Genomic DNA, 18,398 nt, shown 5'->3' on the forward strand with positions numbered 1-18,398 from the left:
AGCTATCATACCCCCTCCCATAGGCTTGCATTGAGGGGGCGGAGCGTGATGTCACACGGGGGCAGAGTCGTGACGTCACTATGCTCAGTCCCCGTGATCGCCAACAATCAGACCCGGAGCGAACACGCTCTGGGGACTGATTCTAACGGGGTGCGGCGTGGAAGATCACGGGGGTCCCCGGCGGCAGGACCCCCGCGATCAGGCATCTTAACCCCTATACTTTGGATAGGGGATAAGATGTCTTAGCGCCGGAGTACCCCTTTAAGGAAACAGAGCCCCCCCCCCCCATGTCGGTGATCGCCACAGATCACCAGTGAATTCATACCAGCACTCTGCAGCGATTCCAGTCATACGGGTCACGTGTGACCCGATCACCCGGATTTAGAAGGTGATCGGCGGTATACTGTACTATACACTGCCAATCACCTCCTGTAGATTGGGGGAGGTGGCGATCCCGTCACCTCCCCAGATGAGCTTTTGTCATTGTGGTAGCCCTTGGGGGGTGTATGGTAGTGGTGGTATGGTATCGGTATATGAGGGGTTAATGTTAACCCTAGAGTTCGTGACGCCAGGCTGAGGGCTGTTATGCTGAGGCTATGCTCCGGCCTATCGCCGCCCTTCCCAGTAACGATAGGTGCATGAAATGACTGAAGGTCCACAAAGAGATTGAACTTGAACTTGAATAACTTTACTTAAATGCTTGCGATACATCCAAGGCACAGTAACAGTCTAATACGAACAGTCCTTTAAGTTGCGTAGTGACTGACAGTTGTTGCGGACCTTGATAATAATAAAGTCTCTGAATTTAGGGTAGATATTTGCAGATCTCTCCGGATTTAGGGGTATGATTAGGTCCGGTGATGCTGCAGAGTGTCTGGGGATTGATACACTCTAGATTTTGAATGATCCGGCCGTTGCCGCAAGGCTCGGGCCTAACTCACTGCGCCAGCTGCGGTACAGGTCTTGCTCAGTTGACAGTCCAGGAACAAGAGAGGTGCTTACTGCTTGATTGCACAGGAACAAGAGAGAGATAAGATGGCCGCCGCTCCCTTATATGGGCAGGGGGCGGGGTTAATCTGATTGGTCCGAACACTTGTCACTCACCATTACATAGAGTAATGGGATTGCTTACGTCACAGGGCCTCCAAAGGTCCTTAAGCAGAAAACCATAGAGTTTACTCAGTCACGTGACCCGCAGGTCCTGGTACGCTATGGAACAGGTAATTAACTCTTTATTTACATATATCCTACCTTATTTACATTAACCCTTTATAATTTACAATTGTATGAGCTAGAATAGAGGCGACAAGGGTACACTACAGGGATCCCTATGTCCTGGGGACTCTGGCTATGGGGACCCCAAACATATAGATACCGCATCAGTCCGGCTGTTCTGGCTCCATGGTAGCTCTGGAATTTTTTTTTTTTTAAGTATTTCCAAAAATTTTTTTTTTTTTCATTTGAAAAAATGATTTAACCTTTAAAAAAAAATAAAAAAAAATAACATTTGGTGACACATTTCCTTTAAAATTGTCATCTATCGTTTAGATTTTCTGCCTACGGGGCTAAATGAAGGCTCATTTTTAGCGCTGTGATCTGTAGTTTTTATTGGTACCATTTTTGTTTTGATGGGACATTTTGGTCGCTTTTTATACATTTTTTTTTTATGGTATATAAAGTGATCAAAAATGTGCAGTTTTTTACGTGTACGCCATCGACCATACGGTTTAACTATCCTTAAATTTTAATAGTTCGGACAATTACGAATCTGGTGGTACCACATATGATTATATCTTTTTTTCATATATATATTATTGTTTTATTTTTGTTATGTATTTTAATATTGTTGAATTATAAATAATACAATTTTGTCATTACTTTTCTAAATTTAGGGGAGATTTATCAAAACCTGCGCAGAGGAAAGGTTGGCCAGTTGTCCATAAAAACCAATCAGATCGCTTCTTTCATTTTTAACAAGGCCTCTGCAAAATAAAAGCAGCGATTTGATTGGTTGCTATGGACAAAGGGTCAACATTTCCTCTGCACGAGTTTTGATAAATCCTTACCTTTTATTCTGTAGGTCAGTACTAGAGATGAGCGAACTTACAGTAAATTCGATTCGTCACGAACTTCTCGGCTCGGCAGTTGATGACTTTTCCTGCATAAATTAGTTCAGCTTTCAGGTGCTCCCGTGGGCTGGAAAAGGTGGATACAGTCCTAGGAGACTCTTTCCTAGGACTGTATCCACCTTTTCCAGCCCACCGGAGCACCTGAAAGCTGAACTAATTTATGCAGGATAAGTAATCAACTGCCGAGCCGAGAAGTTCGTGACGAATCAAATTTACTGTAAGTTCGCTCATCTCTAGTACTGACCTACAGAATAAAAGGTATGAGCGAACTTACAGTAAATTTGATTCGTCACGAACTTCTCGGCTCGGCAGTTGATTACTTATCCTGCATAAATTAGTTCAGCTTTCAGGTGCTCCCGTGGGCTGGAAAAGGTGGATACATTACTAGGAGACTCTTTCCTAGGACTGTATCCACCTTTTCCAGCCCACGGGAGCACCTGAAAGCTGAACTAATTTATGCAGGAAAAGTCATCAACTGCCGAGCCGAGAAGTTCGTGACGAATCGAATTTACTGTAAGTTCGCTCATCTCTAGTCAGTACTATTGCAGCGATACCAAATGTGTGTGTGTGTGTGCATATATATATATATTTTATTTATATATATATATATATATATATATATATATATATATATATATATATAAAATTTCTTTCTATTTCTACTATTTTTGTACAATAGAAATTATAGACGATCCTGGGTCAGTACGTACCCTCAACGCAGATCCAGCCCCCCCCAACGCCACTGTGGCAGCCATTACTGTATTTTCCGCATACCATCAGGGGAAACGTTGCTTAAAGGGGTACTCCCGTGGAAAACGTTTATTTTATTTATTTTTTTATCAACTGGTGCCAGAAAGTTAAACAGATTTGTAAATCACTTCTATTAAAAAAAAAATCTTAATCCTTCCAGTACTTTTTAGGGGCTGTATACTAAAGTGAAATCCAAAAAAGAAATGCATTTCCTCTGATGTCATGACCACAGTGCTCTCTGCTGACCTCTGCTGTCCATTTTAGCAACTGTTTGCTATGGGGATTTTCTCCTGCTCTGGACAGTTTCTAAAAAGGACAGCAGAGGTCAGCAGAGAGCACTGTGGTCATGACATCACAGGAAATGCATTTCTTTTTTGGATTTCTCTTTAGTATACAGCCCCTAAAAAGTACTGGAAGGATTAAGATTTTTTTTTTTTTATAGAAGTGATTTACAAATCTGTTTAACTTTCTGGCACCAGTTGATTTAAAAAAAATAATAATAATAATAATAATAATTTTCCGCAGGACTACATCACCACCTGGAGCCAAAACACTGACAGATAAAATTGTGAGCCAAATACGTGGCCTTACTTACAAATAGAGTTCATAAATGGTCTATTTCAGTGGTCTTCAACTTGCGGACCTCCAGATGTTGCAAAACTACAACTCCCAGCATGCCCGGACAGCCGTTGGCTGTCCGGGCATGCTGGGATTTGTAGTTTTGCAACATCTGGAGGTCCGCAGGTTGGAGACCACTGGTCTATTTATTTGTCTTCTGTTTTTCAGCCATATTTCTCGTCATTGGGATGTCCATCTATAAAAATAACGGATTTGATGCAGTCTACACCTCGTCTTTCTATTACCAGTGGTCCTTCTACCTGTGCTGGACCGCCAGTGTGCTTCTCATCATATCAGGTTGGTCTATGGTTCGTCATATCTTTACCCCAAAGGAGAACGCCAGGATAGGGAGGTATTTAGGAAATGTAACTCCTGCCGATCCCCCGATGCCTCTTTTGTCCTGCTGAAGTCCCCGGTGCTCTCCTCTTCCAGGTTCCCCATGGCCAATGCGCCATACTGCGTCTTACCAATCGCTGGCCGCAGGGATATTCCGTCTCGGCCAGTGATTGCAATCTAACGTATTAAGCCCCGACACCAGGAAAAAGATCAGTCACCAGTCCCTGACCGAGGTGGGATATCACTGCAGACAGCGATCGGTGATCCACAGCATGATGCATTGACCACGGGGAACCCGGAATAGGAGCTCACCGGGGACCGCAGCGCGGACAACAGAGGCACCAGGGGAGCAGCAGGAGGTCAGTAAATTTTTTTTTTTTTTTTTATGCCTTTTTAAATTTGCCTCAATACCTCCCTATTCCTGAGTTATCCTTATATACAGAGCTTTTCTATAGGACCATGTGACAAATTATATAGATGGTGGGATAAAAAATTCAGAAGGTGATTATAGGATCAAGGCACGAACCTGAGAACATCATAACATAGGCACGGTCATAATATTGTATACAGTATGTGGTATCGCCTTAAAGATAGTAAACCTGAGGTAATAAATCCAGAGCTGTACTCACTATTCTGCTGGTGAGGTCACTGTGTACATACATTACATTACTTATCCTGTACTGATCCTGAGTTATCTCCTGTATTATACTCCAGAGCTGTACTCACTATTCTGCTGGTGGGGTCACTGTGTACATACATTACATTACTTATCCTACACTGATCCTGAGTTATATCCTGTATTATACTCCAGAGCTGTACTCACTATTCTGCTGGTGAGGTCACTGTGTACATACATTACATTACTTATCCTGTACTGATCCTGAGTTATCTCCTGTATTATACTCCAGAGCTGTACTCACTATTCTGCTGGTGGGGTCACTGTGTACATACATTACATTTCTTATCCTGTACTGATCCTGAGTTATCTCCTGTATTATACTCCAGAGCTGTACTCACTATTCTGCTGGTGGGGTCTCTGTGTATATACATTACATTACTTATCCTGTACTGATCCTGAGTTATATCCTGTATAATACCCCAGAGCTGTACTCACTATTCTGCTGGTGGGGTCACTGTGTACATACATTACATTACTTATCCTGTACTGATCCTGAGTTATATCCTGTATTATACTCAAGATCTGTACTCACTATTCTGCTGGTGAGGTCACTGTGTACATACATTGCATTACTTATCCTGTACTGATCCTGATTTATATCCTGTATTATACTCCAGAGCTGCACTCACTATTCTGCTGGTGAGATCACTGTGTACATACATTACATTACTTATCCTGTACTGACCCTGAGTTATATCCTATATTATACTCCAGAGCTGTACTCACTATTCTGCTGGTGGGGTCACTGTGTACATACATTACATTACTTATCCTGTACTGATCCTCAGTTATATCCTGTATTATACTCCAGAGTTGTACTCACTATTCTGCTGGTGAGGTCACTGTGTACATACATTACATTACTTATCCTGTACTGATCCTGAGTTATATCCTGTATTATACTCCAGAGCTGTACTCACTATTCTGCTGGTGGGGTCACTGTGTACATACATTTCATTACTTATCCTGTACTGATCCTGAGTTGAATCCTGTATTATACTCAAGTGAATGTAGAGTAGAACTGGAAATAGTTAGATGTACTCCAGTGGAATTTTTTTTAAAATTTTTAATCCACTGATGCCAGATAGTTAAACAGATTTGTAAATTACTTCTATTTAAAAATCTTAATCCTTCCAGTACTTATCAGCTGCTGTATGCTTCTCAGGAAGGTTTTTTCTTTTTTTAATTTCCTTTCTGTCTGACCACAGTGCTCTCTGCTGACACCTCTGTCCATTATAGGAACTGTATAGAGCAGCATATGTTTGCTATGGGGATTTGTTCCTGCTCTGGACAGTTCTTGACATGGACAGAGGAGTCAGCAGAGAGCACTGTGGTCAGTCAGAAAATAAATTCAAAAAGAAAAGAACTTCCTTTGGAGCATACAGCAGCTGAAAAGTACTGGAAGGATTAAGATTTTTAAATAGAAGTAATTTACAAATCTAAATGAATAAAGAAGCACGTACGTGCACTCACCGCTCAGCGGAGACAGTTGCGTGACGGGATCCGGTAACGGGAAGTTTGATCACAGCATCGGCGCAGGTAGAATGGCGCTCGGAGGCTACGCCGGCAGTTCTGCACGTAAGTGCGTGCTTCTTCCGGCTTCAGGCTTTGTGCACCCCGCAGGAGATATATAGTAGTTGGTTTGCTGAGGCCGCGCTGACATCCAGGACAGGTGTCGTTTGCCTTTTGTGTTCTCTCCCCTCTTCCTATCTCCCTGTTGGAATAATTTACATATCTGTTTAACTTTCCTGCACCAGTTCATAAAAAAAAAAAAAAAAAAAAAAAAAAAAAAAAAAGTTTTCCAGCGGAGTACCCCTTTAACCCCTTAAGGACTCAGCCCATTTTGGCCTTAAGGACTCAGACAATTTAATTTTTACGTTTTCATTTTTTCCTCCTCGCCTTCTAAAAATCATAACTCTTTTATATTTTCATCCACAGACTAGTATGAGGGCTTGTTTTTTGCGCGACCAGTTGTCCTTTGTAATGACATCACTCATTATAGCATAAAATGTATGGCGCAACCAAAAAACACTATTTTTGTGGGGAAATTAAAACGAAAAACGCAATTTTGCTAATTTTGGAAGGTTTTGTTTTCACGCCGTACAATTTATGGTAAAAGTGACGTGTGTTCTTTATTCTGAGGGTCAATATGATTAAAATGATACCCATTATTATATACTTTGATATTATTGTTGTGCTTAAAAAAAATCACAAACTTTTTAACCAAATTAGTACGTTTATAATCCCTTTATTTTGATGACCTCTAACTTTTTTATTTTTCCGTATAAGTGGCGGTATGGGGGCTCATTTTTTGCGCCATGATCTGTACTTTTTTTTGATACCACATTTGCATATAAAAAACTTTTAATACATTTTTTATAATTTTTTTTTAATAAAATGTATTAAAAAAGTAGGAATTTTGGACTTTTTAATTTTTTTTTCGTTCACGCCGTTCACCGTACGGGATCATTAACATTTTATTTTAATAGTTCGGACATTTACGCACGCGGCAATACCAAATATGTCTATAAAAAATTTTTTTACTTTTACTTTTACATTTTTTTACATTTTTTTTTACACTTGAATAGTCCCCATAGGGGACTATTCATAGCAATACCATGATTGCTAATACTGATCTGTTCTATGTATAGGACATAGAACAGATCAGTATTATCGGTCATCTCCTGCTCTGGTCTGCTCGATCACAGACCAGAGCAGGAGACGCCGGGAGCCGCACGGAGGAAGGAGAGGGGACCTCCGTGCGGCGTTATGAATGATCGGATCCCCGCAGCAGCGCTGCGGCCGATCCGATCGTTCATTTAAATCGCGAACCGCCGCAGATGCCGGGATCTGTATTGATCCCAGCACCTGAGGGGTTAATGGCGGACGCCCGCGAGATCGTGGGCGTCGGCCATTGCCGGCGGGTCCCTGGCTGCGATTAGCAGCCGGGATCAGCTGCGCATGACACGGGCATCGCTCCGATGCCCGCGGTTATGCTTAGGACGTAAATGTACGTCCTGGTGCGTTAAGTACCACCTCACCAGGACGTACATTTACGTCCTGCGTCCTTAAGGGGTTAATAATTAGTGTTGCTCGCGAATATTCGCAATGCAGGAATTTTGTTCACGAATATCGCATATTCGCGAATATTTGCGAATATAGCACTATATATTCGCAATTACGAATAATCTTTTTATTTTTTTTTTTTTTTTCACAGTGATCATCCCTCTCTGCTTCCATCTTTTTTGGTGTAAAGAAGGCTCTAAGGCTGGGTTCACACTGCAGAATTTCTGCCGGAGATCGATACGGCGGCACTAGGACCGAGCAGACTGCATTGCTGCTCCCATAGACTGCAATGCATTTCTGGGTGGATCTTTTGGGAGATCTGCTCAGAAATGCATTGCCATCTATGGGGATGGCAATGTAGTCCGCGTGGTCCTAGTGCCGCCGACTTGATCTCCGGCAGAAATTCTGCCCAGAAATTCCACAGTGTGAACCCAGCCTTATACTATCGCGTGCGAATTTTTGCATACGTAAATTTATGTCTATGCTAATTTTCGCATATGCGAAAAATAAAACGTGGAAATTACGAATATGCAAATTTTGCAAATATATGACGAATATTCGTCCATATATTCGCGAAATACCGCGGTTTCGAATATGGCCTATGCCGCGCAACACTATTAATAATGATGTATTGCCTGTGGCTGGTGACCCTGACATCACTCACACAGTACCGGGCACCTGTTATAGAGATATTGCTGCACCATAAGACCATGTCATATCTTGTGTTGTCTCCTCAGGTATATGTCACTAGGTATATGTCACTTTCAGGGTCATCTTTTATGGCCATTACCTGGATATGAGTTGTTGTAAGTTTTGGTATCGTCCTCCTTTTCACCATCATCATCATCGTCATCATCAGTAATATTAGAGCTCCTGGTGTGGTGTCCAAGTATCAATGGCCCAAATACTATCCGCAAGATGTCGAATGGTTGAGAGAAAATATAATCAGCAGTTAATGAGTTAAATTAAAACATAAACCCCAAAAAGAAGACTACAACACCACAAGTGTCTAGAGCAGTGGTCTCCAACCTGCGGACCTCCAGATGTTGTAAAACTACAACTCCCAGCATGCCCGGACAGCCAACGGCTGTCCGGGCATGCTGGGAGTTGTAGTTTTTTCAACATAGAAATCGACACTATGATACCCTCAGTGTGTGCGCAGTAATCTTTTAAGAGCAAACATCACCATCTTATTAAATGGCAGGTCTGGATCCAATGTTAAAACACCTTTCAATGCCTAGTCCATACTAAATTTAAAGGGGTATTCCAGGAAAAAACTTTATATATATAGATGTGTGTGTGGATATACGTTGCTTAAAAAAGAAATTGAACACTTAAAGGGGTTATCCAGAAAAAAAACTTTTTTTTAATATATATATATCAACTGGCTCCAGAAAGTTAAACAGATTTGTAAATTACTTCTATTAAAATATCTTAATCCTTTCAGTACTTATGAGCTTCTGAAGTTAAGGTTGTTCTTTTCTGTCTAAATCCTCTCTGATGACACCTGTCTCGGGAACCGTCCAGTTTAGAAGAGGTTTGCTATGGGGAATTTGCTTGTAACTGGACGGTTCCCGAGACACGTGTCATCAGAGAGCACTTAGACAGAAAAGAACAACCTTAACTTCAGAAGCTCATAAGTACTGAAAGGATTAAGTTTTTTTTTAAAATAGAAGTAATTTACAAATCTATTTAACTTTCTGGAGCCAGTTGATATATATAAAAAAACGTTTTTTCCTGGAATACCCCTTTAAGACAAAAAAAGTAATAAATAATAAGGCATCAGTGTCAAATATGTAAACATCAGGTAAGTAAGCTTCAAAACAATATAAATCGAAATCGGTGTGCAACAACATCTATTTCCTTTTTCATAATCTAGAGAAAGAGATAAAAACAGATATTAGTATTGACTCTAATTCACTATATACATATAAACCTTTGATTTTTGAGTAGATACCCACTGACTCTAAGGGAATCCATAGATTATTTTTTTTTATCTTAAAGGGGTATTCCAGGCAAAACCTTTATATATATATATATATATATATATATATATATATATATATATATCTCAACTGGCTCCGGAAAGTTAAACAGATTTGTAAATTACTTCTATTAAAAAATCTTAATCCTTCCAATAGTTATTAGCTTCTGACGTTTTCTGTCTAACTGCTCAATGATGATGTCACGTCCCGGGAGCTGTGCATGATGGGAGAATATCCCCATAGGAACTGCACAGCTCCCGGGACATGAGAGAGCAGTTAGACAGAAAACAACAACTCAACTTCAGAAGCTAATAACTATTGGAAGAATTAAGATTTTTTAATAGAAGTAATTTACAAATCTGTTTAACTTTCCGGAGCCAGTTGATATATAAAAAAAAAGTTTTGGCCTGGAATACCCCTTTAATTTACTAATAAGAATGTTCTTAAGAGGGGGAGTTTGTGGTGTCCCAGCAGCAAAAGCTGTCCTGTCGGCTAAAGATTGCTTCGGGCACCCTTGCTGACTGTTTACTGGGCCCACTATCTTATTGTTTAACCTTTTTGTATTGTATCCTATTGTCATGTCATGTTCTGTATTTAATTTTGTACTGTACCCTTAAGGGAACGAGGCAGAGTGACCAGGTGACCTTGACGCCCAAGTGGTGGACCCCCAAACCTAGCCCCTAGGTAGTGTGGGGGAAGGGGGGAGAGTTCAGTTGGAGCTGAAGCGGTGTGTTAGTGGAGAGTTCAGAGGAGGAGGAGAGTGTGTTCCAGCTAGCAAGCTTAGGAGAAGCCTAGGTAGAAGTCTACTAAATTCTATAGCCAATGTGGTGGCCCAGTACGGGATGGTGTTGCCCCGTATCTTTCCTGCCCTGTCAGGCAGCGTCCCCAGGGCCCCCTGTAGTTGTTATACCTTTAATAAAATGTACCATGTGATTGTTACCCAGGAGGTACTAGTGACCAGCTGACCCCCAGATTGACCTATGGGCTCTAGAGTAGTGAAGGCCTCAAGTCACGTCCAGCAGCCACAAGTCAAGTGCAAGTAAGATAAAGTCACCGTCCTGTCAGTCACAAGTCAGTAAAGTCATCTGTCTACCCAGCGTGGCCTGCACTAAATTCTCCAGTCCAACTACAATTCCCAGCAAACCTGCGAGGCCTCTGTGTCACTGGTCACCTCCTTGGGCCCTGGCTGTACTGCATAAACTGTAACAACTGCCTAGCCCAGGATCTAGCGGTATACCTTCGGGTGGTTAAGGATAAACCACGCCCTGGCGTCACAAACACAATGGATTAATGCCATCTGCCCCTAGGGTAATTACATCTGCCCTGCACCTCACACCCCGCCATACCACACCAACTCTCAGGAAAAGACCCGGGCGCTCATGTGAATTGTCAAAGCCTGGTGGTAAGCAAACCTCTCTGGGAAAATCTACTTCAGTCAATCTATAGCTTCTAGTCAGTGTGTGCTGTTATCAATCCTAAGGCTGCAGTCAATGGCCACAAGGCTACAGACTACCCGGGTTCTATTCTGCCCATCCCTCTGCACAAAAATCTATATTGTACAAGACCTGCTACCTCTATCATCAGTAAAAAGACAGTTTTCCGTAACCTGGCATCGGTGTATTCATTATCCCGAGCCTGGCCCAGGAGATGCTGTCTCATCCTCAGACCGTATAGGTTAACAGTGCCCTGGCATCACAAAGTGATATCTAACCACCCTGAGTCGCGTACATCTTTCCATTGCCCATGGCAACATGCATCAATCCCCAACGCTATATATATATATATATATATATATATATATATATATATATATATGTATATATACAGTGATCCCTCAACTTACAATGGCCTCAACATACAATAGTTTCAACATACAATGGTCTTTTCTGGACCATTGTAACTTGAAACCAGACTCAACATACAATACTACAGACAGTCCAGATCTGTGAAATGTGTCATGACTGGAGGAACTGACCAATCAGAATGGGCATTTTACTGGAAAATCACCTCTATTACTGAAGTGCAAGCACTGGCTGGCTGTCTGGTAGCGCCCCCTACAGTACAGGGAGGAACTACAAGTTCTATACTACTCCTTACCTGTGCCAGGGTTAGCTGCTCCTTTGGACACCAAGTAAGGGTGGCTCAATTTGGGACACTGTGTGTACTGTATAGGACCCTGAAGAAGCTCCTGTCCCCTACATAAACCATTGTTTCCCAACCAGGGTGCCTCCAGCTGTTGCAAAACTACAACTCCCAGCATGCCCGGACAGCCAACGGCTGTCCGGGCATGCTGGGAGTTGTAGTTTTGCAACAGCTGGAGGCACCCTGGTTGGGAAACACTGACATAGACTTTGATTTACAGCTCCCAGCAGATCTTTCTCTCTTATATATATATAAGGACTTGCATTATCTGTATTAGTTATCTATTTATTTTTCTTTAATCCTCACTTTTTCCTATTTTTGGATGACATTTTGGGGACTTCAGAACCAATTACCAGGTTTTTACAAAGTTCTGGTCTCAACATACAATGGTTTCAACATACAATGGTCGTCCTGGAACCAATTAATATTGTAACTTGAGGGACTACTGTATATATATATATATATATATATATATATATATATATATATATATATATACATATATACATACACACATAGAGAGAGAATTATATTAAAGGAGAAGTATCATGCCACGTATAAGTTTCAGATCATGGGGGTCTGACCACTTGGACCTCCCGTGATCTCATGTATGGGGCCCCATCTCTCCCGGGTACAGAGCATCACAACCCCTGCACAAAGCGATGGCCAACACGCCCCCTCCATATATCTCTACTTGAGAGCCGAAGATAGCCGAACGGCACTCCCATACAGATATATAGGGGATACGTTTTTGGCCATGATCCCAAAAAGGGATTGAGCTGCTTCTCTGGAACTTCCTGAAACTAATGTACAAAGTCCACCGCTATATCTTTTACCATCCCGGTAAGTGACTTCTCAGCCGTTCTCTTACAGAGTACCAGATTAACCAGCCAGACCATTCAGGACGCAGATTCAACGTTCCCCTGAATAAGGTAACGCTCATTTCTATGCTACTCTGAGAACACATAGGGGGAGATTTATCAAAACCCGTCCAGAGGAAAAGTTGCTGAGTTGCCCATAGCAACCAATCAGATCGCTACTTTCATTTTTCAAAGGCCTTTTCAAAAATGAAAGCAGCGATCTGATTGGTTGCTATGGGCAACTCAGCAACTTTTCCTCTTGACAGGTTTTGATAAATTTCCTCCAAGTTTTACAAACTAACACGCTGCATCAAGTTCATATCTTATTGTATCGTGTGTGGCTTTACATGCATTAAAGGGGCTCGCCCGTGGAAAACTTTTTGATTTAACCCCTTAAGGACCGGGGTTTTTTCCATTTTCGTTTTTTGCTCCTTTAAAAAATCATAACTCTTTCAATTTTGCACCTAAAAATCCATATGATGGCTTATTTTTTGCGCCACCAATTCTACTTTGTAATGACGTCAGTCATTTTGCCCAAAAATCTACGGTGAAACGGGAAAAAAAATCATTGTGCGACAAAATTGAAAAAAAAAACAGCTATTTTGTACTTTTTGGGGGCTTCCGTTTCTACGTAGTACATTTTTCGGTAAAAATGACACCTGATATTTATTCTGTAGGTCCATACGATTAAAATGATCCCCTACTTATATAGGTTTGATTTTGTCGGACTTCTGGAAAAAATCATTACTACATGCAGGAAAATTAATACTTTTAAAATTGTCATGTTCTGACCCCTATAACTTTTTTATTTTTCAATGTATGGGGCGGTATGAGGGCTGATTTTTTGCGCCGTGATCTGAAGTTTTTAATGGTACCATTTTTGCATTGATAGGACTTATTGATCGCTTTTTATTCATTTTTAAATGATATAAAAAGTGACCAAAAGTGCACTATTTTGGACTTTGGAATTTTTTTGCGCGCACGCCATTGACCGAGCGGTTTAATTAATGATATATTTTTATAATTCGGACATTTCCACACGCGGTGATACCATATATGTTTATTTTTATTTACACTGTGTTTTTTTTTTATTGGAAAAGGGGGGTGATTCAAACTTTTAATAGGGGAGGAGTTAAATGATCTTTATTCACTTTTTTTTTCCACTTTTTTTTTGCAGTGTTATAGGTCCCATAGGGACCTATAACACTGCACACACTGATCATTGTTATCCCATAGGGACCTATAAGACTGCACACACTGATCTCTTACACTGATCTTTGTTATCCCATAGGGACCTATAACACTGCACACACTGATCTCTTATACTGATCATTGTTATCCCATAGGGACCTATAACACTGCACACACTGATCTCTTATACTGATTGTTATCCCATAGGGACCTATAACACTGCACACACTGATCTCTTATACTGATCATTATTATCCCATAGGGACCTATAACACTGCACACACTGATCTCTTATACTGATCATTGTTATCCCATAGGGACCTATAACACTGCACACACTGATCTCTTATACTGATCATTGTTATCCCATAGGGACCTATAACACTGCACACACTGATCTCCTATGCTGATCACTGGTTTCTCATAAGAAACCAGTGATCAACGATTCTGCCGCATGACTGCTCATGCCTGGATCTCAGGCACTGAGCAGTCATTCTGCGATCGGACAGCGAGGAGGCAGGAAGGGGCCCTCCCGCTGTCCTGTCAGCTGTTCGGGATGCCGCGATTAGCCGCGGCTATCCCGAACAGCTCGACTGAGCTAGTCGGAAACTTTCACTTTCACTTTTAGCCGCGCGGCTCAGCTCTGAGCGCGCGGCTAAAGGGTTAATAGCGCGCGGCGCCGCGATCGGCGCTGCGCGCTATTAGAGGCGGGTCCCGGCTTCACTATGACGCCGGGCCCGCCGTGATATGACGCGGGGTTACTGTGTAACCCCGCGTTATATCAGAAGAGCAGGACCAAGGACGTACCGGTACGTCCTTAGTCCTTAAGGGGTTAAATCAACTGGTGCCAGAAAGTTAAACAGATTTGTTTATTACTTCTATTAAAAAATCTCAATCCTCCCAGTACTTTTTGGGAGCTGTATATTACAGAGGAAATGCTTTTCTTTTTGGATTTCTCATCTGTCACAACCACAGTGCTCTCTGCTGACCTCTGCTGTCCATTTTAGGAACTGTCCAGAGCAGGAGAAAATCCCCATAGCAAACATATGCTGCTCTTGACAGTTACCAAAATTGACAGCAGAGGTCAGCAGAGAGCACTGTGATTGTGACAGAAGAGAAATCCAAAAAGAAAAGCATTCCCTCTGTAGTACAGTGGGGATCAAAAGTTTGGGCACCCCAGGTAAAAATTTGTATTAATGTGCATAAAGAAGCCAAGGAAAGATGGAAAAATCTCCAAAAGGCATCAAATTACAGATTAGACATTCTTATAATATGTCAACAAAAGTTAGATTTTATTTCCATCATTTACACTTTCAAAATAACAGAAAACAAAAAAATGTCGTCTGCAAAAGTTTGGGCACCCTGCAGAGTTAATATATTGTACTGCCCGCTTTGCAAAGCTGAGACCTGCCAGTGTCATGGATTGTTCTCAGTCATCATCTGGGAAGACCAGGTGATGTCATTCTCAAAGGTTTTAAATGCCCAGACTCATCTGACCTCATTATAGACAAGTCTGATGCATTTTGGAAACAAGTTCTGTGGACCAATGAGGTTAAAATTTAACTTTTTGGCCGGAATGAGCAAAGGTAGAAGAAGGGTAACAGAATTTAATGAAAAGAACCTCTGTCCAACTGTTAAGCATGCTGCAAGCATACTACTGCTCCTATATACAAGAATATAACTACTATAATACTGCTCCTATATACAAGAATATAACTACTATAATACTGCTCCTATATTCAAGAATATAACTACTATAATACTGCTCCTATATACAAGAATATAACTACTATAATACTGCTCCTATATTCAAGAATATAACTACTATAATACTGCTCCTATATACAAGAATATAACTACTATAATACTGCTCCTATGTACAAGAATATAACCACTATAATACTGCTCCTATATACAAGAATATAACTACTATAATACTGCTCCTATATACAAGAATATAACTACTATAATACTGCTCCTATATACAAGAATATAACTACTATAATACTGCTCCTATATTCAAGAATATAACTACTATAATACTGCTCCTATATACAAGAATATAACTACTATAATACTGCTCCCTATATACAAGAATATAACTACTATAATACTGCCTCCTATATACAAAAATATAACTACTATAATACTGCCCCCTATATACAAGAATATAACTACTATAATACTGCTCCTATATACAAGAATATAACTACTATAATACTGCTCCTATATACAAGAATATAACTACTATAATACTGCTCCAATATACAAGAATATAACTACTATAATACTGCCTCCTATATACAAGAATATAACTACTATAATACTGCCTGCTATATACAAGAATATAACTACTATAATACTGCTCCTATGCATAAGAATAGAACTACTATTATACTGCTCCTATATACAAGAATATACGGTAACTACTATAATACTGCTCCTATATACAAGAATATAACTACTATAATACTGCTCCTATATAAAAGAATATAACTACTATATAACTGCTCTTATATACAAGAATATAACTACTATAATACTGCCTCCTATATACAAGAATATAACTACTATAATACTGCTCCTATCTACAAGAATATAACTACTATAATACTGCTTCTATATACAAGAATATAACTACTATAATACTACCTCCTATATACAAGAATATAACTACTATAATACTGTTCCTATATACAAGAATTTAACTACTATAATACTGTTCCTATATACAAGAATATATCTACTATAATACTGCCTCCTATATACAAGATTATAACTGCTATAATACTGCTCCTATATACAAGAATATAACTACTATAATACTGCCTCCTAGATACAAGAATATAACTACTATAATACTGCTCCTATATATACAAGAAAATAACTACTATATTACTGCTCCTATGTACAAGAATATAACTACTATAATACTGCTCCTATATACAAGAATATAACTACTATACTACTACTCCTATATACAAGAGTATATCTACTATAATACTGCTCCTATATACAAGAATATAACTACTATAATACTGCCTCCTATATACAAGAATATAACTACTATAATACTGCTCCTATATACAAGAATATAACTACTATAATACTGCTCCTATATACAAGAATATAACTACTATAATACTGCTCCCATATACAAGAATATAACTACTATAATACTGCTCCTATATACAAGAATATAACTACTATAATACTGCTCCTATATACAAGAATATAACTACTATAATACTGCTCCTATAAACAAGAATATAACTACTATAATACTGCTCCTATATACAAGAATATAAATACTATAATACAGCTCCTATATACAAGAATATAACTACTATAATACTGCTCCTATATACAAGAATATAACTACTATAATACTGCTCCTATATACAAGAATATAACTACTATAATACTGTTCCTATGTACAAGAATATTTGGTCTTCACCTATCATGAGAGGTGTGGGGCGGAGTAAAGGGGCAGTGGTCGCGGGGGTCACACCCTGCTCGGAGCCCCATATCCAATGGGTTTGATGAAACAGATGTGCCCTGGGGTTGAACATGTACTTTCTGGAACCTTCTGGCTGCATTCTATCAGTCATAACATGTATGACCGCCATACAGAGGCCATAAGTGTAGCTAAAAGTAGGGAAAGAGAACCAAATCCAAATCTGCAGTTTCAAATTTGCAGAAGATCCTGCAAAATTTGCGACCCTAAGATTTTTGCGCCCAGTGCAATAGGTTCAAGATAGAGAATGAAATCCCGCTCAGTCTCACTTTAAGGCACCCGCCACAATAGCTTATGTCTGTGTTCAGATTTTGGGGTTAGAAGCATGGCATCACAGATCTTATATTCTGGACACTGCATTTCCTCATACAAATATTTCTCAGTTTGGGGATTTCCCCTCAGACCGGTTTGGACGTATATTCTTATTTCAGTTTAACTCTTAGTATGGCTCCTACACTCTCTAACAATCACTATTCATCACCGACACTTAAAGGGGTATTCCGCCCCTAGACATCTTATCCCCTATCCAAAGGATAGGGGATAAGATGTCAGATCGCCGCGGTCCCGCTGCTGGGGACCCCGGGGATCCACGTAATGATGGGCGGTACAGGGGCCGGAGCATCGTTACATCACGGCTCCGCCCCTCGTGATGTCACGGCCCGCCCCTTTCAATGCAAGTCTATGGGAGGGGGCATGGCGGTCGTCACGCCCCCTCCCATAGACTTGCATTAAGGGGACGGGCCGTGATGTCACAAGGGGCGGCGCCATGACGTCACGCTGCTCCGTCCCCCGTATCGCCCATCATTACGCACATTGCGAACTCGCTCTGTGCTGTAATGACAGCGCGGCGCCGCAGCGGGAATCCCGGGGGTCCCCAGCAGCGGGACCGTGGCGATCTGACATCTTATCCCCTATCCTTTGGATAGGGGATAAGATGTTTAGGGGCGGAATACCCCTTTAAAGGGGTTATCCTGGAAAAAACTTATATATATATATATATATATATATCAACTGGCTCCAGAAAGTTAAACAGATTTGTAGATGACTTCTATAAAAAAAAAATCGTAATCCTTTCAGTACTTATGAGCTGCTGAAGTTGAGTTGTTCTTTTCTGTCTAAGTGCTC

This window comes from Hyla sarda, chromosome 10 (assembly GCF_029499605.1).
Source record: "Hyla sarda isolate aHylSar1 chromosome 10, aHylSar1.hap1, whole genome shotgun sequence".
Lineage (NCBI taxonomy): Eukaryota > Metazoa > Chordata > Amphibia > Anura > Hylidae > Hyla > Hyla sarda.